Below are 22318 nucleotides of genomic sequence, written 5' to 3'. Positions count from 1 at the left end.
ATAGCTAATACTGAATTGGATGTTTAGAGTCACACTGTAATGTGCTCAATACAAGGTGTAAGATTAGGCATCAAGAACCTCTAAACCGTAGTCCTGACACTTACTCTGTGTGGCTGCTTAGCTAAGAATCACACACACTCTGCTGCTCCCAGTTTTGTCTACTGGGGTGAATATATTCTGCCTACAGTGGTGAGATGTGGTTATTGCATTAATCTGTTCTTTTCTGTCCAGTCCTTCCAGAGGTATTACGTATACTTAGTCCTCAGCATTCCTTCTAAGTATCTTACTTAGTATGGATGCCTAGAAAGAATGCAGGAGAAAGGCCAAATCCTTCCATCAAGACCACAAAGCAGTAAGAGGGCTGTTTGGCAGAAAATATGCCGGTGGGGCGCTGCACTATCGTCAGCAGCCCCAGCAAGCTTCTTACTGGAATGAGCAAAGTGTGCCAAGCTGCAGACCCTGGGTGCACAGGGTGGTGGTGAATTTTGACAGCATATCTGAAAGGGACAAAAAGCACTCGCATTGTTTGCAACAAGTGGGATCTAAGTGGTTACACAATATGCCTGTATGATTAGCCAAGAAAAGTTATGTTCAGAGGGAGGTGAGGAGTTAGTCAGACAATCTCCTTTAAGCACGGGATTAATTTTGCCTGACTTCTGACATTTGTGAGTTGAGTGTCTAGTTTATGTTAAATGCCCAAATTTCTTCTTTAGCCTTTTTTGAGGGGTGAGTAGATGCACTGTAAGGGAGGTAGGTGCCTGCAAGGATAACTAACTGATAGATATCTTTGTGAAGATATCTATATGCAGAGATAGATGAAATGAAGTTAGCTGAGATTAATATGGGCACTGCAGGTGCATAGGAGATCAGGTCTCTGCGTATTCAATTGAAAGGGAATGGTTTCTTCTAAGAATAATTTGGACCACTCAAACTAGGCTCCTATTCAAAACTCCTCCCTGAAAAAACAAACAAACAAACAAAAACCCACTATTCCTTTACCTGTGTAAGGTGTCTACATTCCTAACTAGGTTTCCTAAGGCAAAACCTGAATACCTACTGACAGTGCAACATATAACTGGCTGCATATTCCTATAGCTCCTGAACACCTATTTCTAGCCTCCTATTGATAATGGCTTTCACATCACTCTCCAGCAGATAATGATCTATATCCTGGCTTCAGCATCCTTGTGCTCTTAAAGAAAATGCTTGGTGATGATTACATGGGCTTTTACATGAGTCATTATCAAACCATCACACAACTTCAGAGCAACATATTTGCCTCTTCTAGGGTGCCTACAGAAACTAAAATAATTTATTTTTTGTTTTGAACTCTTGCAAGTATGTAATTTCACGAGTGCATAGTGCAATCTATGAAGAAAATCAGGGTAGTATCCATGCTTTCCCTACCAGCTCTTTTCAGGCTGCTGCAGGGCAAAGGACCTTTTCTGCATTAATTATGTCCAGTGTGCTGAAAGATTTGGCTTTGGCCAATATACCTTCGGCCAGTACAGCTTGGCAAGGGTCTGACATGGCCAGCCAAGCCTGTCTGCCCGCTGACCTCGCTACCAGGGCTGACAGCTGCCAGGTCCTGTTGTCCGCAAATGGAATTTTTCAAAGGTTCCTTCTCAGACTGTTGCCACTGACTGTCATGAAGCGGGTCTGGCTTTCTGGGTCAGCAGTTCCGTGTACGTCACATAGGTTTGCCAGCCCATCCTTGTAAATTCTGTGCCCAGAGAGATGGCTTTGAATGGAATCACTCAATAATTTAGGTGTGAGTGTGTGGAATACTTGGCACTCTCCTTTTGTCCTAGTCGTGTGGATTCTTCAGACTTGGACTGGAGCAAGCAGTTCATCCATGAGATGGGCAGGATGTTGTATAACCTGGCTCAAACAGCATGTGGTCTGATGTTTTGAGAAAGTGCAAAGATGTTAACCCTATCCTTGCTTTTCCAGAGGTGCTGAATTTAGAGAATTAAAACTATCACCACTACAGAACCATTTCAGCCATGTTTTATTTGGTCAAAGAACCGTGTCCATCTTGGAACATCATGGAAGAACATCATGTCCATCATGGAAGAACATGCTGTGTATATCAATAACCCTACCTTAGATATGTCTGTGATAAGTAGTTCTTTTGGATAATAGCATTACTGGTTAGAATAACTTCTTATGTCACTGGTGAGAAACTACTTGGATCAGTCCTTCTGAACCCTGCCACTAGCAGGGCACTTGGTCTGCTGGTACTTTTTCATAAACCGCTAACCTCAAACTCTCCTTCTCTCATCTCATTCAGAATTCTGGCCTTCATTATTAATTTGAGGTCAACTTTATACTGCTGCTGATTAAGTTATTCGCTTGCACCTGTTTAAATTAACAGGCCCAAATTGAAACATTAGCAATGAACCTGCCCTGAATTTTGTCATGTGGATGAAAGTCAAAATCAAACCTGAATCTAGACATGAATATTACTTGCAATAAGGCAATGAAAATGTTGGGTCCAAACATTCTGGATCTGAATATTTCTGTGTCCAGATCTGAGTCCACTGTGATAAAAATTATGAAAAGCAGAATGGGAGTGATGATATGTAGTATGCAAAAAGAGACGGCCGAAGCTTATACCAAACTAAAAAAAGGCTAAAAATTGTCATCAGCTGTGAGATGAAAGTCATTGCACTGTATAAATGAGAAAGTACAGGTATAGTTTTAAATATGAGGATTCAAGCTCATTTCAGTATACTCCTTATTGCATAAAAAATCAGTTGCAAGAGAAGTTTCTTGGGAACTAAGACTTGGGTGATTCCCCAGAAAAGAAGGGGTTTAGCCATACTGTTGCATTGTATCCTATTTTAAACAATACCATTATCCTAATCAATGGTGCATCTTTTTCTCATTAAAATGGATCCATCAAATGTAATGCCAAAATACCCATTCTTGGGGTGATAGGAATGAATGTTGCCTGCTTCTCAAGTCATGCAATCCGATGCAAGTCCTCTGCTTCCTTCTGTTAGTGAAAAGGGTAAATCATAGCCCCAGAGCTCTCTATATCCTGATTTATCCAGCACTGGAGAAAGGCAGAGACACTGGAGCTGGGAGAGCTCACTGCCTTTATCTGTTGGTAAAGGGAAATGAACTGAGCTACAGAGAAACTTTCATTGGTATCACATATCTAGCCATCATTTCTCAAGTATCATTTTGTATATCTCCATAACTACCTCTGAAATTGTGGTGTTTAGGAAATTAGCTGGAAGGGGAGGGAAAATGGTAAGAAACTGTCAGAGATGCTGCGTCCGTGATAGTGACAGAGCTTAGGGTCTTATACAATGAGTTTTTTTTTTTTTTTTTTTCCCACTGAAGTTTCCTTCTTCCACAACCTTTCTCCCAGACATACAGAAACTTGCAGAGAGGTTTCTCTGAGGAAACTGTAGAGCAGGGCTGAAGCCTGTCCAGCCTTTGCCACTGCTGACAGCTTAAGTCACAGTAACTTGGTTATGTGTAGGCAAGTAGTCAAGACTGAGTAGCACTTTTCTAAGGTCTATATATAGATTGAATAAATTTCTTGTCTCCAGAATTGTGTAAATAAGTGATGCTCTCTTGCTGGGGAAAAGGAGGCACTGATGTGAGGGTCACTTTGGACAAGGGACAGCATTACTAAGCCTCTGCTAGCATTTTTGCACTTATAGATGCAAACATGGGTATCAATACGTGTTGCATTTCTCTGGAGGCTAGTATTTCTTTCCCCATAAATGATTTCTAGTTTTATCCACCTTGAATGTTTGTTAGTTGAAAGACACTGTTTGTTCAAGAAACACTTCAGTGATCTTAGGGATTCGTTGGAGGAGTTCTCAGATGGGTTAGAGTAGATGGTACTTTATTTTAACTAGGGTTCCTTTTTTCTAACCTGATCACTGTGACTTTTGACTTCCCTTGAAGATAGATTATACTTCTGATGCAAAGGGGCATCTGGTGCAAAGGAGTGTCATTCAGATGAGACATGTTTAAACAAAAAAACCATCAGTTCTGTATATTTTTAAAGTGGTTGCTATTTTAAGATAAGCACTAGAAAGTGTGTTCAAAAACAAACTTCTCAGAGCATTATTCCTAATGGAACCAATTTTAGGGAAAGGAATTGTGCTACTGACATCCTGTAGTGATCTAGCAAGTGATAGTGAGGGCGAGTATCAGTAGAATGGCATAAGCTTGGCTTGGGTTAAGAAAATTGTGGCAAAAGGAGTAGAAAGTGGGTGAGGCAAAAAGATAGAGAAGACAAAACAATAGAAAGAACAGCAAAGAAAGTGAGATAAACTATCTTTGTAGGAACAGTGCCTTATGCCAGTCATTCACAAGAAATGCTACCTCTGTTAAAGAACAGCCAGGCATCAGGACACAGCAATAGACACGAGAGAGAAGAATCCTTCCAACTGAGATAAATGTGAAACTGATTTGAAATTTTTTGTTTTGTTTTGTTTTTTCCTGCAAATCCCCACTCTAATATTGCCCTGGTTCATGTAGCATCCAAGCCTTACTACCGGGAAACAAAGACTTCTGGTCTATTTATGCAAGCCAAGAAGAGCAGCAGCAGTGTAGCATGTTTATGAGTGGGTATTGTTTTGCCTCATTGAGGGACACTTCTCCCTGGGGTACAAGTTCATTTATCTTCATGTTAGCTCCAGAGGGAAATTGTTTCAAGCACCGAGCAGCTACTTGTAGTGAGCTGTGTATGTGTGTGCTGTGTTTTGATGTAGTTCACTGACAGCTAGTAACTGCACCTAATCCGTCAAACTCATTTCACCTAAGACCTAAAGAATAACTCCAATTCTGATCTTTAAGGTAAAAGCATCACAAAGCTACTTAGCTCCTAACCTTTTGCTTTTTCAGTAAATACTAGCTTTTCTTCTTTCCTATTTTTTGATTATTTCATCTTCAGAAATAATGCTTCCTCCAGTCACTGATGTTCTGGCATCTTAAGTTTGTTTGCAAAAATAAGTTAGTGGTAGTTGAACAACAAATGACTTATTAGGTCATTTGGTATTATTATTAGGTATAGATATTAGGTATATTATGCTAGCATGCAGTTACCACATAACATACATTAGGCAGCTGAACCCAGGTCTTACCTGTTACAGTGGTATTCCAGAATACTTGGTGCCAACTTGTCAGGTTAAGTATCTTTTTAGATACCTACAAAACTGAAGTCACTTGGAATTGATATAGGCTTCTTGAAAACCTTGTAAGAACTTAATCATATGAGTAATTTGTCATCTGAATAACATCTATTAGCTAACAGGAATCCCTGTTTCAAGCTCCTCTTGGCTACCTCTCTTTTCTGTGATGAACAGGGAAAGATGCAGAGAGATAAATTTGTCCAAATTACAGATTTAGCCCTAAAGAAATCTCTCTCTCATCCTCTTGAAAAATATCTTGTTTGACTGGTCTCTATTTTCACTTCTTTCTTTCTTTCTTTCTTTCTTTCTTTCTTTCTTTCTTTCTTTCTTTCTTTCTTTCTTTCTTTCTTTCTTTCTTTCTTTCTTTCTTTCTTTCTTTCTTTCTTTCTTTCTTTCTTTCTTTCTTTCTCTTTCTTTCTTTCTTTCTTTCTTTCTTTCTTTCTTTCTTTCTTTCTTTCTTTCTTTCTTTCTTTCTTTCTTTCTTTCTTTCTTTCTTTCTTTCTTTCTTTCTTTCTTCCTTCCTTCCTTCCTTCCTTCCTTCCTTCCTTCCTTCCTTCCTTCCTTCCTTCCTTCCTTCCTTCCTTCCTTCCTTCCTTCCTTCCTCTCTTCCTTCCTTCCTCTCTTCCTTCCTTCCTCTCTTCCTCTCTTCCTTCCTTCCTCTCTTCCTCTCTTCCTTCCTCTCTTCCTTCCTCTCTTCCTTCCTCTCTTCCTTCCTCTCTTCCTTCCTCTCTTCCTTCCTCTCTTCCTTTCTCTCTTCCTTTCTCTCTTTCTTTCTCTCTTTCTTTTTTTTAAGCTGCTGTGGGGTAGGCAAATGAAAACCATTCTATTTCTTCTCCTTTTAACTTGAAAGCTGTTAAAAATATTCTGAGTAGAAGTTGAAAATGCAGCACTGAATTCTGTTAATGCTCAAAGACTCTGTGACCAAAAGTTTATGCCCTCTTTCTGTGTTGTTTTTATCATTCCTGATGGCACCATAGTGCACATGGACTTCTGTGTAAGAAAAGCAGGGGAGCAGTTGTCAGGAAACGCTCTTTATAGACTGGACCAGAAAAGGCCAACAGGAGGGGCTGTTTTATATCTCTTCACTTGTTGATCGTTTCTAAAGGGAAAAGAAGGCTATTACATGTCTTAATGATTCTGAATAAATGAGAGTGGCTGGTGGGGTAATAAGGTGAGGACTAAAGGGTAATGTTGTGCTTGCTTCTGGCATGTCCTTCCTCATTGGTGCCGAAATTGCCTAGGTTTACCAGTTTTTCAGGATGTGCTGCACTTATTTCACCTGGTATAACTGAAGATATCTTAGGAGATAGTCAGAACTTTGATATCTTAGTATATGAGATTAAAGTTGTCCCAGGATTATATGACACTTTGTTTTTGTAATTACTAAGAGACATCCAGAGAAATAATTTTAATCTAGAAGTAAGTAAAGAGTAAAATATATTGTGCTATTCAGTACCAGGTCAGGTAAATTTACAAATGTGTAAGATGTGTTATAGGAAAATGTATTTTTCTCATGTTGTTCTCAATAAAGGGTACAGAACAGAGCTAGCATTGCTGACCAAGTACTGTTCTACAAGAAATCTTGCTAGAAAGACCCTACAACTCAGCTGTTTATAAAGAAACTGTTTCTGGGCTGTGTCTTAGAATTAGTGATTTTATGGAAGAAGTTACAGGTATATAGCAGTTCTACATACAATATTACTATGGACACTACGTTTTGGTTATGACTAAACATTGTCTGTGTAAAATCAGGTGAATAAATGATGACTTCCAAGCCCAGGACATGAATGAAGGAATCTCTATAAAATATATTACATCTAGCTTGATGACAAAGAATACAATTGCTAGATACCATTGTGACGGCTGTAGGAGAAAGATTGTGTTTTGTTAAATACAGTTGGATGTGCAAGTCGTGACTGTGCTTTCAATCCAGAGATGTGTATACATGGTGGTTTTCAGTACCACCAGCAACGCTAGCACTCCCTTATGTACAGGATGTGCTCCTCGTAGCCTTGAGCTTACTCTTAGGCAGAAGAATTTCATGAAAAAGTTCTTTGCATAACTCCTTGGAGAAGATAAACAGCATTACTCCGTCCCCCATCCCCCCCGAAGTTGCATAGCTGTGGGGTATTTTATTGACAATCCTGTACGATGCAAGTCTTTTCTCCCTGAATGTCAGCTTTTGATTACAAAAATGTGCTAAGTTGCTATATTTTCAGTAATTATAGTGATTGATTTAACTAATATATTTAATGGAAATGCTAGAATTAAAGATGCTAGTAGAGCCTTAATTTGGTTCCCTTTTGCATATGCACAATATAGTCTTTAATTATGTGCATATGTGCTGTTTTATTCATATTGTTGAATCTCTGCGTGTATCCAGAATATTCTGACTGCTTTGTTTTCCTGTAGGTCCTCTGCTGCTCTCAAGTCTTGATATCACTTCTTAGTTAAAATTCTGGCCAACAGCCAGACTTTGCCTTTGCTCTAGGAGTTTGCATACCTAGCAAACATTATATTTTTGTTTTTATTTCAGGCTTTACCTCTAAATTCTGTCTTTATTTTGTTTCCATCTTAAGCTGTACTTAACGTTCTGGATCTTTTCCTTTCTGGAGAGGTGCAGATCCGGATTTAGCAACCCAGAAGGCTTATGCAGGCAGTGCCAAGGTGACAGTCAAGAAAGGTTATAACCACGATGCCATGCAGTGTTGGATTCAGGCTAATGATACACACACACACACACACGCACAAAATTAATAAATGAGAGAGAGAGAGAGAGAAAAGATCTTATGGGAGTGCTTCATCTACCCTCCTATTCAGAAATGAATCAAAAGGAACTTTGCTACAGGACGTCATCACCAAATAGTGCTTATCTAAGGCATGGTGACTGTGGTGATAAGGGTGACTTTGTCAACTGTCCTATGATGTGGTGCCTGAGAGCCATGAGTTTTTAGATAGACTGGATACTGGCTAAAGCATGAAGGTGGAAATGGCATCAGGCATCCTGGTTCTGTCAGGTTGCATCCTGCCTTGAAAACTATGCTTGCAGCAGAGAAGACTATAGGAATCACTACCTTAACCTTTAAAGATAGCATGATACATACATGGTAGCTTATTTTTTTTTTTTCCTGAAGAAGGGTGGATGTAAACCTCATGCAACTTTCTGAGCTGTCGTTTTTCTTCAAGATTGCTACCTATGGCAAGGATGTTGTCTGGGACAATGTAAGAGACAGATTCCCAATAACAGTGCATCTCTTTCCTCAGTATTCTCTCATCCCTCCACTTGAGCACCATCCATCAGTTCCTGTTGATACTAGAGGTCTTAAAGCAGACTGATGCATTTTATAGATACCTACATATGCCCTCCCCCATCATGATATTAGTGTACATCCTAACCATGCTAGATTGAAAATGAGCACCTTATCGCATCTGTGTTTCTTGAGAACCACAGTATGACCATAAGATCTCATAGTTATCATATACACGGCACTTTTTAATCAAACAAACAATTAATTCATTTTGTCTGGGCAAGTATGTTATCAGTGCAAGGCATTTTTATCAGTATAAATCTCTGAATGGTGATTTTTATCACTGCAAATGTATTTTACAAAAAAAAAGCAATTGAAGTAATAGATAGGAAACATTGCGCAGCATTATTAACACCATTAACTCCCAATATGCCTCAAATTCATTGAAAAATAGAATTAATGGTACAGCAAATTTTTAACATGCCTGTGTAAGATATAAAATTTTAGGTATAAAAATGGTATTTGACAGTTCTAATTTTGAAAAATTAGGAAGGTCCTGAAAATGTGGCTATGTTCTTTCAACTGCTTCTGACAAGAGGTTTCACAGGCCTGGCAAATGAAAATAAGAGATATCTTTTGATCTCTCCTTAGCCTTTTCACCTGACCAGACATGGGAAGGAAAGATCTGTGTCTAGAAATGACAATAAGATCCCTTTTTTTTCCAAATGCTGTGGGAAAGAAGCAAACAAAGAAAAAAACCCGAAGTGTCTAAACTGAACTGTCCCCTATCTTTCAATTCAAATCTGTACAGTTTGCTCCTTGCACCTACTTTTAAGAAATAAAGACTGTTGCTTAAATCTAGGTAAGTCAACAAGTTGCAATTCAATAAAATCTTATCTTCCACTTATCTTTCACAGATTCTGGCAGGTCTACAGAGCATGAGTGACTGTCTGTTGGCCATTGGCTCTCTGGCTGTGGCACTGACACTGTGGCAGTAAAAGCATGAATACTTTGTGTTTAGAAACTCAGGAGAGCAAGTAACACATATGAGAATTACAGAATGAGATCAGAACACTTAACGTCCCTTAAGCCAAGGCTCTGTATTGCCACCCTAATGCAAATCATATCTGCCTTTCTGCATAATAGTGCATGTTAAATAAATGTTGAAAAATCTTCCACCACAAATTAACATCCTTCATTCTGCTTAACCTTAAGAAAGCCTCACAGAATAGGCAAAACGAAACAATTCCTCTGGCCCATCAGACTGAGGAACCTGTGACAGTTCTGCCACAGGTGGTAAGCCACAACAGGCAACAGAAACTGCTATCGAAAGCAGATACCTCTTATGTATTATGCTATTTCCTCAAAGAATATGCTCAGGTCACCCCTGCAGAAATTTTGTTTAGATGGGGTATTCTATAGGCTGCTTGATTCATTCACGGATGTTTTTTAAGCTGCCTCTGGCTGATGATCGGTTTAAGTCTGTTCTCCTTGTAGACTTTCAGCAGAAAAAGGTATGCAGTGGTAGGGCAAGTGGTAATGCATCACTTGACCACTTTAAGCTTACTGTGGTCTACCCTTTCTTAGTATTTTGCACAAGTGTACATCAATATTGTGTAGAAGGTGGTCTTTTTTGTGTAGAAGTACTTGTTCTACTAAAAAACTCGAAGACCTTCTGCAAAGAAACTTGCTGAAACACAAGTATAATATCCTCACTGATTGCTGAGGACCAGTGAGGTAGCAATAAGGTATGCAACCTGGTCCATTCTAAGTGTCCCAACTGTTGAGATCTGTGTCTAGTAAGCAAGGCTAGCAATTGGCTAGTCACAGCTGTGCATTTCTCCTGGCTCTCACGAATCACAAAGTGCTCATACCCTGTTGCTGCAGCTCAAGACGAAGTTACAGACTTTCTTTAACATCAAGGAAAATATTTTTATCAGAGTGAAGTTCTGCAGCTGTTCCTGGGTGTCTTATCTCTGCAGCACCACTCTCCAGTGCCAGCTGGTGCTTGTTTCATGAGCCCAGAAATGGCTTTGTGGGGAGAAAGTGCTCCAGAAGACTGCTGCTCTTGAATCAGCTATCCACTTCATGGTTTCCACAAGCACCAAAAGTAATCCAAAATGCAAGCAGAGAAAAGCAGTAGTAGCTTCTATGCCTGTTCTCATAAATACTACATCCAAAATTGCTTGTTGGCATCATAGCGATTGGTCTAAAAGCTGCTGCTGTTTGGTATTAACGTGTCAGATAAAATATGTACATCTAATCAAGTGCCCAAACTGCTCTTTGACCGAGGTGGCATTCATACCAGTCTGTTGAGAGTCTGGAAATAATAGCATGTACTTGGTGGAATGACATGAAAGATGATGATATTTTTAGATGTTGATCTCTAGAAATTACAAGTAAGCAGTTCTGTTTAATTTCTCTTATTATGTCCATTATAAGAGCAATCCTAGAAATGCCTTAGGCAGACAGTAATACAGAGGAAAGCAGAATACCTGGACATGTAGCTGTGCATGCACTTCAGAGAACATTTTCCTTCTCCAGCTCCACACTCTTTGCATCTTCTCACTGAATGACGCTTAGTGAAGTAAACGCAGCTGTTCATCGGGACAGGCCAGTTAATATGAAGCAGTTACAACAAAGCCTCATAGTAAATCTCCTGATATAGACAAGCCCTGGGATAAATAAATCAACCTCTTCTATTTCAACCTGTGGTTTTCACAATTAATTGCAATGACATTTGAGGCATTATTCACGGGCCCTAAGGATTTCATTCAGTAGGCAACCCTCTGAAATGATCATATACATGCACTGTCTTGTTTCTGTGCATTCTGAGCTCTGCTCTGACACTGAATCCAGCTGTTTCCTTAGGCAATAGCATAGATAGGTTTCCCTATAATTTACTTAGGACCCTGAAAGCTGCTGCAGACTATATGATAGAAAATGAATATTTTGCTGTCACAAAATTTCTCCTGTTTATTGGAAACTGGAGATTCTTGAAGCACTGAAATATATTTAAGCTCTTGTGCCCCTCAGCAACCATCCGGTCAATACATCTCAGAGCTGCCTGGCTAAACACAGAGCCACCCTTAAGCACAGTTTAAGAGGCAGTTGAGGGAAGTAAAATAAACATCCTTTTCTTGTTGATTTTTGTGCATTCTAGAGTGCTGGGGAGGCTGGTTGCTTCATCTGCTAAACCAGCAAAGGCATTGTAAGATGACAACGATGAACAGGAGGCTTGGTAGAAAAAACTTTTGTCCTCTTTTATAACAGATCAGGGTCTCTGGAGTTGCTCTACCAGCCTCAGTCCTTACGTCTCTTCTTCTCAGCCTAGACAAGTTGGTCTGAGCCACTTACTTTGTTTATTCTCCTGAGGAGCCATTAGCAAACTCTGGTAGGAAGCACGAACAAGATTCTTGTACCAGTCTTACTGCTTTGCTCTCTCCTCTGTTGGCGAGATCTACTGTGAACCTCATCCCCCATCCCTTTTGGTTCAGCTAGTCTCGCTGTCAGCTAGATGCACAGGCTTGCTGGCTGGGTTTTGGCTCCCACTTCTCCTTTCTCCTTTGTTCATAGTACAACATCAGGTCAGAATCTTGTCTAGGGCTTAAAGTTTATACTGTTTCTTGGATGTGTAAAGGGATGCTGAGTGTTGTCATTCCCTGTGCTTGAAAACCAAATGGTACTGATGAGCGGAGGGATTTAGGGAATTATAATTGGGAACCTGGTTGCCAAGTTCAGAATAAAATTGTGGGTGGAAAATTCCACTCAGGCAGATGCTATCTATCTGGTGCTTTATAACAGAGGTTCTTTTCACATGGACTTCCCAGTAACACAATATAGAATCATAATGTTTTCTAGCTGTTTTAAAAAATGCACTTATTTCTATATGTTAAAAATCATACTTAATAGTATTGTAGAAAGTGTTATCCTACTCTCTACTGTATTGTTATATGTCTCTAAGTGAATTATTAGTGGAAGCCTCACAATGGTAATAATTAACAAAATGTTTTCAGTCCTGTAAATGCATAAGGACAGTAGCATCACACAATTCTATGTAATAATTAGTTCCAAAGTAGATGTCCTTTAAAGCACAGGTATTGTTTCCTTTTGAATTATATGATTTAACATGAACTGCCAGTCCTAACAACAGCAGTGCCTGTCTTATAATGTCAGCTTTAATAGAGGCTGCATGGATAATTTAGGGACAAGTCAAAAAAGTTGGTAGAATAGTTAAGTTTCTAGTTCACTTCTTACTCATGCTCATAACCTAACCTGCATATCAACATTGTCTTATTTTTGTACTAAACTATTTTTTTCACATTTCTGTTAATGAGGAACACATTTGCTTTAAAACCCCCTTTACCCCATCTCCCCATGCACAAAAATAGCATATCTGTACTCAAACCAATAAAGAATGCGCTGTAGATAAATTCATACTGTACCAATAGAATGTAAGGATTCCATTAATGCTTTAGTGATATCATCAAGGAAGAAAAAGGCAAAATGGATCCACGGCTTTTACTCTGCTGGGTCTGTAATGAAGCAGTGTTGTAGCAGCTGCTGTCTTATTTTTTTTTCTTTTCTCCAGTAGGCATCCGTTGGTGTATTGTAAAAGTTAAAAAAAAAAAAAAGAAAAAAAAGAAAAAAAAATCCTGACATTTCCTTCTTTCTCTTTCTGTCTCTATTTTTTTAAAGAACAGTCAGCTTCCTTTTGTTACTGCTGTGATGTACTTTTCCCTACTAACTCCAAGACGGAGCCTGAAATGCAATATGGAAATTACTAATATGACAGAGAAATATGAGCTTTATTCTGCAGAAAAAGTGGCTGTAGCAATATATCAGAGAAATTATTGAATGTTATCGGTCATAGCACAATTTATTATTTTACCAGTGTGCTGTGAAAAAGTTACTTACACAACTCAAAGCTTTTCTACAGTATTAGCACTGTCTGGGCATTCAACTCATAGTGCTTTGCTAAATGTAAGCAGAGTAATCATTTGCACATTAGCCTCTTGGATTCCCCACCTCAACCTGTCATCCTAACATATTGTAGGTGCAGTAATTTGATTTACTATTTTTATTTTGGACTTTGTATGGGAATGTTTTCATGGAGGAAAGATGGCTGAAAGATATAAGGGAGGGCTGAGAATTTGGAAACTGTCTGCTCTGCACTTTGTATATGCTCCCTGCCAAACTCACGTGGAACTCTCATTAATGCTAATGGGATTTAATACATGCTGCAAGAGGAAAATATCCTCATTTATTTTGCACTGAATCGAGTGGTAGCAAAAGTGCTGTATTGACAACTCTGGAGCCCTCTATTTATCCACAGAACAGGCAGTGTCAGAATAAGTTTCCTTGCATGGGCTGGCTTCTCAGTTCTGTAGTGGAGGGACCTTTGAAGGACAGCCAGGCACTAGCACCTCTTCTGAGCTTGCCTCCACAGACACAGATTTGGTGGGTTGGGCACCTGTACAGCAGCAATGGAGCCAGTATTTCCCATGTTTCACTCAAGATATACAGCAACTCAGACACTCTAAACGCAGGCTGGGTTTGAACAAGTGCTAAGAGCATGAAAAGCTCTAATAACCTCTTTCAAATCCCTGAAATGATCCAGATCCCTGCAGGGCTGTCTATAAATTCTTCAGACCAGCCTACTTCAGGGAGGAGAACCTGTCCCAAGGTTTACCAGCTTGGAAACAAAACAAGAGAGCAACACTTAAGTGGGCGTTGCTGAACTAAGTCATTTAAGTCCACTCTTGCTTCCAAGCAGTGTCACTTGATGTAGGTGACATAGCAGTATTGGATTTTATTGGCAATGTCATATGCATGCTTTGTTTTTCATTATTATTTAAGAATACTAATTCTGTAAAGTGACTTCTGATATGGGTACGTGGGCATATACTGATCAGAAAATGCCATTCTGTTGAAAATTAGATGTCTTGAAGAAACATGTTAAATTCAAAATTTTATTTTGAAAAAGCAAGGTCATTTTGACTGGTTCAATACAATATTATTTTATTTTGATTATGCGACAAAATTAGTTTGACATAAGTAGTTGTGACTCAGCATGATAAAGTCGTATTTTTTGGTGAATATTTTGGGATTTCATCACAAGGAAAAACGTGAGTTGACTTGCCTTTTTAGGGAAAACTCTTCTATTTCCCCATTTTTTTCACACTATAGAATCATAGAATCATTAAGATTGGGAGGGACATTTAGAGGTCATCTAGTCCAACCCACTTGCACACGCAGGGTCACCTAGAGCACGTGGCACAGGACTGTGTCCAAATGGGTTTTGAAGATCTCCAGAGAAGGAGATTCCACAACTTCTCTTGGCAACCTGTTCCAGTGCTCTGTCACCCTCACTGTTAAGAATTTTTTCCTTAAGTTTCTGTGGAACTTTTGATGCTTCGGTTTGTGGCTGTTTCCTCTTGTCCTATCACTGGCCACCACTGAAAAGAGCCCGCCACTTCCTCCTCACTCCCTCCCTTGAGGTATTTATATACACGGATCAGGTCCCTTCTCAGCCTTCTCTTCTTCAGACTGAGCAGGCCCAGCTCTCAGCCTCTCCTCATAGGGCAGATGTTCCAGGCCCCTGATCATCCCTGTAGCCTTCCATCTTGTACAGCCATCTTGTACTGTGGGGCCCAGAACTGGACACAATACTCCAGATGTGGCCTCACCAGGGCTGAGTAGAGGGGCAGGATCACCTCCCTCGACCTGCTGGAGATGCTCTTCTTAATGCACCCCAGGATCCCATTGGCCTTCTTGGCCACGAGGGCACACTGCTGCCTCATGGTCAACTTGTCGTCCACCATGACACCCAGGTTCCTCTCTGCAGAGCTGCCCTCCAGAAGGTCAGTCCCCAGCCTGTACTTGTGTCTGGGGTTGTTTCTCCCCAGGTGCAAGACCTTGAACTTGCCCTTGTTGAATTTCACGAGGTTCCTCACCACCCAGTTGTCCAGTCTGTCCAGGTCCCTCTGGATGGCAGTGCAGCTCTCTGGGCTATCAGCTACTCCTCCCGGTTTCATATCATCTGCAAACTTGCTGAGGCAGGACTCCGTCCCTTCATCCAGGTCACTGATGAATAAATTGAACAGGACTGGACCAAGGACTGACCCTGGGGGACACCACTAACTACAGGCCTCCAACTAGACTCTGTGCCATTGATCACAAGCCTTTGAGCTCTGCCATCCAGCCAGTTCTCAGTCCACCTCACCACTCATCTATCCCACACTTCCGGAGCTTACCCAGGAGGATGCTGTGAGGGACGGTGTCAGAAGCCCTGCTGAAGTCCAGATAGATGACATCCACTGCTCTCCCCTCATCTATGGAGAGATTCCATCATAGAAGTCTATCAGGTTGGTTAACCATAACTTCCTCTTGCTGTATCCATGCTCACTACTCCTGAGCACCTTCTTGTCCTCCACATGCTTAGAGACAGCATCCAGGATGAGCTGTTCCATCATTTTTCCAGGGATGGAGGAGAGACTGACTGGCCTGTAGTTGCCTGGGTCCTCCTCCTTGCCATTTTTGAAGATGGATGTGACACTGGCCTTCCTCCAGTCCTTTGGTACCTCCCCAGTTCTCCAGGACCTTTCAAAGCTGACAGAGAGTGGCTGAGCAATAACATCCACCAGGTCACACAGCACTTACTTACCCACATGGCTTTGTGGGGATCAAATTTCCCTAAGTGCTCTCTGACCCAATCTTCCTCTACCCAGGGCAAGTCTTTCTCTCTTTGCGCATCTTTTCTTGTCTCTAGGTCTGGGATTCCAGAGGACTGCCCTTGGTAAACACTGAAGCAAAGAAGGTATTCAGTAACTGTGCTTTTTCTGTGTCTTTTGTAACCAGGGCACCCAACTGGGGTGGACCAGCATTTTCCCTAATTTTCCTTTTGCCACTGATATATTTGAAGAAGCTCTTCTTGTTAGATTTAACATCCCTTGCCAGATTTAATTCCAAATGCACCATAGCCTTTCTTGTTGCATCCCTGCATTCCCTGACAACGTTCCTATATTCCTCCCAAGGGTCTTATCCTTTTTTTCCACATTCTATATATTGCCTTCTGTTTGAGTTTTGCCAGGAAAATGATGCAGTTGATTTTCACCTAGGAGGTTATTTCTATTAAACAGACAAAGAGGCTCACCTGCGCTTGAAAAGAAAAGGGAAAGGAAAAAAAAAAAAAAAAGCCTCACACCTAACAATTAGCAGAGTTACACCATATTGCTTTGTTCTTAGATGCACCTTCTCAGCAGGGCTCTGGATGGTGTCTTGCTACCTGGCTAGTATTATACATCTTCCAGGGCATCTTTATTGCTATCTATAGAAAACACACATCACCACATGCAGTTTAAATGGCTGTCTTCCAGGCGGCAGTGCTGTCGTTAATTGTTTTACAGAAACTTGCAATGCAGTGGTTATACTTAATTTAGAAACTCTTTATTATTACTGCTTTTTCTCTATCGGTCTAGAAGAGAGGGCCTTTCTTAGAGAAGACACCTTGGGGTAGGTGGAGTCAGAGTATACATATTACCATCAATTCACTGAAAGTCAGTCCCTTATTGGTGATGTAGCATAGTCCGGCTGGATTCCATGTTTTAAAATATCCTGGGCTTCAAAAGTAAATTTGAATCCTGCTTCCAAGGAATTATTTTTTGTTGAACACGTCTGCAGGGACATCTAAAATAGATATGCCAGAAGTCTGGAAGAAATAATAATTTAATAGTTTGTGGTGTTAAATGAGAGGATACATTTGGGTTTCTTTAATCGATTTTCAGTTTATCTGCCATTTCCGTGATGATGACTTGCAGATCTGCCTTGCTCCACCTGCTCTTTATTCAGCAATGAAGGTTTGTAGTTCTCCCTGATCCTGGATGGCTGGTTGCCAGCATTCAAGAGCAGGGTAAGATTCAAATAGATTTCCCTTTCCCCTTCAAAGGTTCCTCCTCTTTTCTGCTCCATTACTTTGGAGAACAGCGGTTACTCATATCTCTAGAGCAGGAGAGACCTTTGAGTCCTCTTTCTTCTATTCCTTTCGCTACCCTACTGTTTTCGGATCTTGATGTTTTCTACTCCACAGCTTCTTGAAAATTCCCCTTCTCTATCATTCCTGCAAATCTAAAATGTCCCTCTATTGCAGGGTCTTTCTTGGTCTCTCTTAAGTCTGCATCATCGCCCTTTAATCCAGCTAAGGTGTAGTGGCTAAATGTAACTTCCTGGCTTGCTAATTAGATCATGATCGTTAGATCATGAATTGCTTTCAAGCAACTGAACAAGCTGTTTCTCACATGTTATCGTTCACATGTCATACTGCTTAGCTTCACCTCAGGACTTTGACTCTCCTGCTCTTCTTTGTCTCCTTTGTTCCTTCAGTAATGACACCTTTTTGTCTCATTTAAATCCTTCTATCATTGGATTGTATGTGATTTATTTTTTAACCCTATGCTGGTGCCTATCTATGGAAAAATCTTTGAGTACCATAATCTCATTCAAACAGATGTGTGTTCTTTTCACCTTCAAGTGCTTAGGATAAAATTGACCTTATGGAACAAAAAGCTTGATTTTTTTTTTTTTTGTATATTATCCAAAAACCAGGAACAGGCTGGAGTAAACAAAATTAAAAATTTAATCAGCTTCTAGTCAGCACTATATTAAGGTTCTCTGAAGGCATCTTGTTAAACCTAAACCAAAAACTAAGTGAATAATGATTTATTCTTGTCTCTCCCTTTTGTTTTGTGCAGTAGCAAAGAAATAGATAATGTTTAGGTAATAGATAAAAGGTACTGGAAATAGAAAACAATGATATAAAGCTAAGATATGCTTTGAAAGTTGGGTGCCAGTCTTTCCTTTGTTCTTTCTTCTGTGATGTTGCACAGCTAGTTATTTGGAACAGAAAATCCACCTGTAGACACAATACCAGATAGAGTTTGCATTTTGATTGTTTCGTGAGGGTCATCTCACTTTATAGTTACACTGGATATTTGCTAATATTAAAGATGATTACCTTCTAAGCTCTGTTTCTAATATGTAATTCAACAATAAAAAAATGGACTTGTGTTTGGGAAAGCTGATTGGTGGCTTTTTAAAATTTAGACTTGTCACCATTGCCAGACCTGCTGTCTTCCCATAAAAAATTAAACTAGTCTGCTTACTGGGTGAATAGAATTCAGATTTGTGGAATGAGAGGGGCTTGTTTGCCAGACTTCTTAACTCAGCTAAACAGTTCACTTCTATTCTACAGTTTATTTAATTAATGTTTATCTCATTAGTAGGAATCTATCTTAGCTATCTACCATTATACAGTAAATTGCTTTAATGAATTCCGTGATTCTCGCAAAATTTCCAATCAGATGAGAGGCCTTGCTAATGTAATAAGGCAAAAAAATGCAGCTTTGGAGATTCATTGAACATTATTTCTTATGAATTGTCTCTGAAAAACTAGGAAATAAGTACAATACTAAAAGGTAATTATTATTAGACTTTTTTTTTTTTTATAGATGGCCCGAAAGCTTAAAGTTTATTTTGGCTTTGAATTTCACTAAAATACTGTTTTTTTATTTAACGTCTTGTGGGAATGGGGGCTTATTGCAAAGTATTGTGATCAAATTCCCCTTCAAAATAGTGTGTCAATATCTGCATTTCTTTTTTATTTTTGTCTTTTTTTTTTTCAAATGACAGAAGTAAAATTCAAGCCTGCCAACTTGGTGGAAATATGAATTTACCTGCACTCTGTATTGGAAGGGATTGAACAATGTGACAAAAAAAAAAAAGAATGCAAAATTGTTATTGTCCTCCCAATTACAGTAGTGATTTTTGTCAAGCTCTTTGGGGAGGATGAAAACAGAACAAAGAAAATGATTCATATAATCTGTTTTTATTCCCTATTAAGGAAAAAAAAAATACTTGAACTGAAGTTATCTGTTGAAGGTTTTCATTTATTTTATTTACAGAGAAGATAGGCTCATAAACTTAACCTATATTAGAGTGGTGGCGAAGGCTGATGGAGACTGTTTGAAAAACGCTTGTGTTTTTGTTTTTTTCAACACTATTTGATTGCTAGCCATTATTTTGTTGGCAGCAACCTCCACTCAGATGAGGCTATAAATCTTAATGGTGGTTTCTGCCACTTACTGAGTGAACTGTTACCAGTCTGCCCAGTTGTCTGCCCCTAGGAAAGTGTTTTTCACATTATATTGTCTATACACAGTTTATGGTGTCCACCAACCTGAACTATCAATTAACACTAGGCTCTCATGCATGCAGTCTGATTTTGAGATAAATTGGACAACCTCTTGTTGGTAGGCTTAAGTGGTAGCTATTGCCTATATTCTTTTTTAACTTGAGAGTGTCTTGCAGTCATTGTCAGCTTCTGGAGGTTCCTAGATCTCCATATAGGCAGATGTAAGTTCACTGAAACAAATATAGTATGATTTACACTAATATGTACAAAATAGCATAGTGCCAATTACCTCAGAAGAAAAAGTGGGGCCTTTTACAGAAAAGCTAACAAGACACAGTGACCAAAATGTAGTGTCATGTAGGCTAGCTTTAGCATTTTAGCTTAATAATATAGTGTTTTTATGCTCTTAGGAAAATAGGAAGTTCTGCTTTTCTTCTCCCTTTCCTTGTTTCGTTATCCTCATCGAAGTCTTGGAGCTGGGTTGTTCTCTGGAAGATGACTGTGTTAAAGTAGCATCATCCTGTGCAAAACATTTTCTTCCTATGTGTGCTTAGAGTATGGTAGCTGCCACCCGGTGCCAAACCAAGTCTTTAGCACCTTTCTGCTCTTGCCATGCTGCAGAGCTAGTAGAGCACAGAATGAGACAGAAGCACCTTCTCCTGTATCAGTTGTACATTCATCCCCAATCCAATTACTTCTGCACATTCCTGGAAACAAGTAGCACGGCACAAGTGTAGCCATGGGCAGGCCTTGCAGACGAGGTGTGTGATGGAAAAGAAGCTGTGCTTTGGCTCCCAGCTATGGGGCTGTGCTCAGGGCTGAGAAGCATTCAGGTTTGACATCAAATTCTCGATGAACATAGCTCTGTTTTTCCGCTGGAGTCAAGGAAACAGGAGTCTGCACAGATTATATGTATATTTTTTCAGAAAGGAAATTTCCTGTGTAGGAAAGCAAAAGGCTAAGTCTAACAATTCAGCTTTTCCTCTCTCCTCTCCCTTTCTTCTTAGTAACTATCTCTTTCTTTAAGCTCTTTGATACTTTCCATTCATAGGGCAGTAGAATGATGTTCCAATAATTTCCCTTCAGCAGCAGGAGACACACTGCTGTATATTATGCCCTTTAGCTAAAAGAAAAATTGATTCTGTCATGTATACATTTATATCTCATCCATTTTTTTTTTCAAGGAAATTTTTAACTCTTCTTACAAGACTAAGGTAGGAAATAATAAAATACTGACATATATGACATGATTTTCCCATCTTAGGAAGACTGTCCATCTTGAGGAACTGGAAATTCAAAGGCAAAGCTGAATAAAGCTTGGAGCTCTAAGAGGGTTTTCCTTTGAAAGAATCAAACCGAATTGCAGTTGTAGGATAGGTGAAAAAGGAAGTGCTAGGGAACTAGATGCACATACGTCAAGAGTTTAGAGTAGCTTATTTTCTGAATACTGAATTTTTAAAAACTACTTCACAAACAGTGAAATGAAATTTTAATCCATTTGATATTAAAAAGTCTATTATCATGAGATAGTTGTATATTTTCTCAAGGAGCAAGAGAGAGTCTTTTGGTTAAATCACTGGGCTAATCAGGCTATCTGGCTTCTGTTCCTGGACAGTCCTGTCTGATGTTGGACATTTGAATTAGCATCTGTGTCCTCAGCTTCCAATCTGAAAAGCTGCGATAATAGTTACTTTTCCTCAACAGAATGATATAGAAAGTAAAAAGTGTTGATGCTGGATGTGCATATAATTCGGTGTCTGAGCATCTTGCAGCTGGTCAGAGCATCCCTGAGCATCCCCAGAGCTGGTCAAAAGAATTGTTAGAAGTTTTTCTTATAGAAATGCTTTTCAAGCCAAAGCAACTATTATTCATGGGATGTTGGACATTGACAAATTTTCTGTATAAAAAATGGGAAAATTAATTATACTAAATAAAATATTTCGGATGAAAATTTCTTACTTTCTGGAAGTAAGTGTTTTTACAGATGTATCAAAATCAAATATTTTGTGGCAGCAAAACCCACTAAATATCATTTTGCAAATGAAACTGAACACCTATTTGATGCGGTGATTTTAGCTCAGATTTAGTATGAAATCAATTTAAAAATCAATTTTGGTGAGATATAAAAGGTGCTATCTGATAAAGGTCCCTGGTTTGCAACTCTTTGCAAACTCTTTTTTTATATATATATAATATTTAAAATTGGCTTTCGCATATTGTCTTTATCAGCATAAAAATCCTAGAATTGTAACAATCTTAGTTGTAAACATTCCTTGCCTGACAATATTTGCTATTCTTTAGCACTTCTAATTGAAAAGGATTGTTAAAAAAATCTTATTACTGGATCTATAATTTTGCTATTCCTGCGTGTTTTTCAGCCTCGCATATCAATGACCCTGCTTTTTGCTATTTAAATGCAGCATGCTCGATGCAGCAGTTCCCTCTGACTTAAAATTTTATTTTCCATCATTCTGCATCTACCCTACCCTGCCCCTGATCATGATCATTATTGAAAACTGAGGCAAAAATGTATGTTTTATTTTTCACCTATATCTGTATTACATTTAATGTAGAGTATGTAGAGATACTTTTCTGCTCAACTAGAGAAAGACACTACTGGAGAATGAGACTGAGAAAAGGAATTTGGAAATGATTAAACAACTTGAAGAAAACAGGGAAATCATTATTTCTGCTTTTGAGGAAAAATCTCTGCGGGGGAA

The sequence above is a fragment of the Tinamus guttatus genome, unplaced genomic scaffold (genome assembly GCF_059628265.1).
Source record: "Tinamus guttatus ecotype Peru unplaced genomic scaffold, ASM5962826v1 Tinamus_guttatus_pri_ptg000308l, whole genome shotgun sequence".
Lineage (NCBI taxonomy): Eukaryota > Metazoa > Chordata > Aves > Tinamiformes > Tinamidae > Tinamus > Tinamus guttatus.
This window is presented reverse-complemented; position numbering follows the sequence as displayed.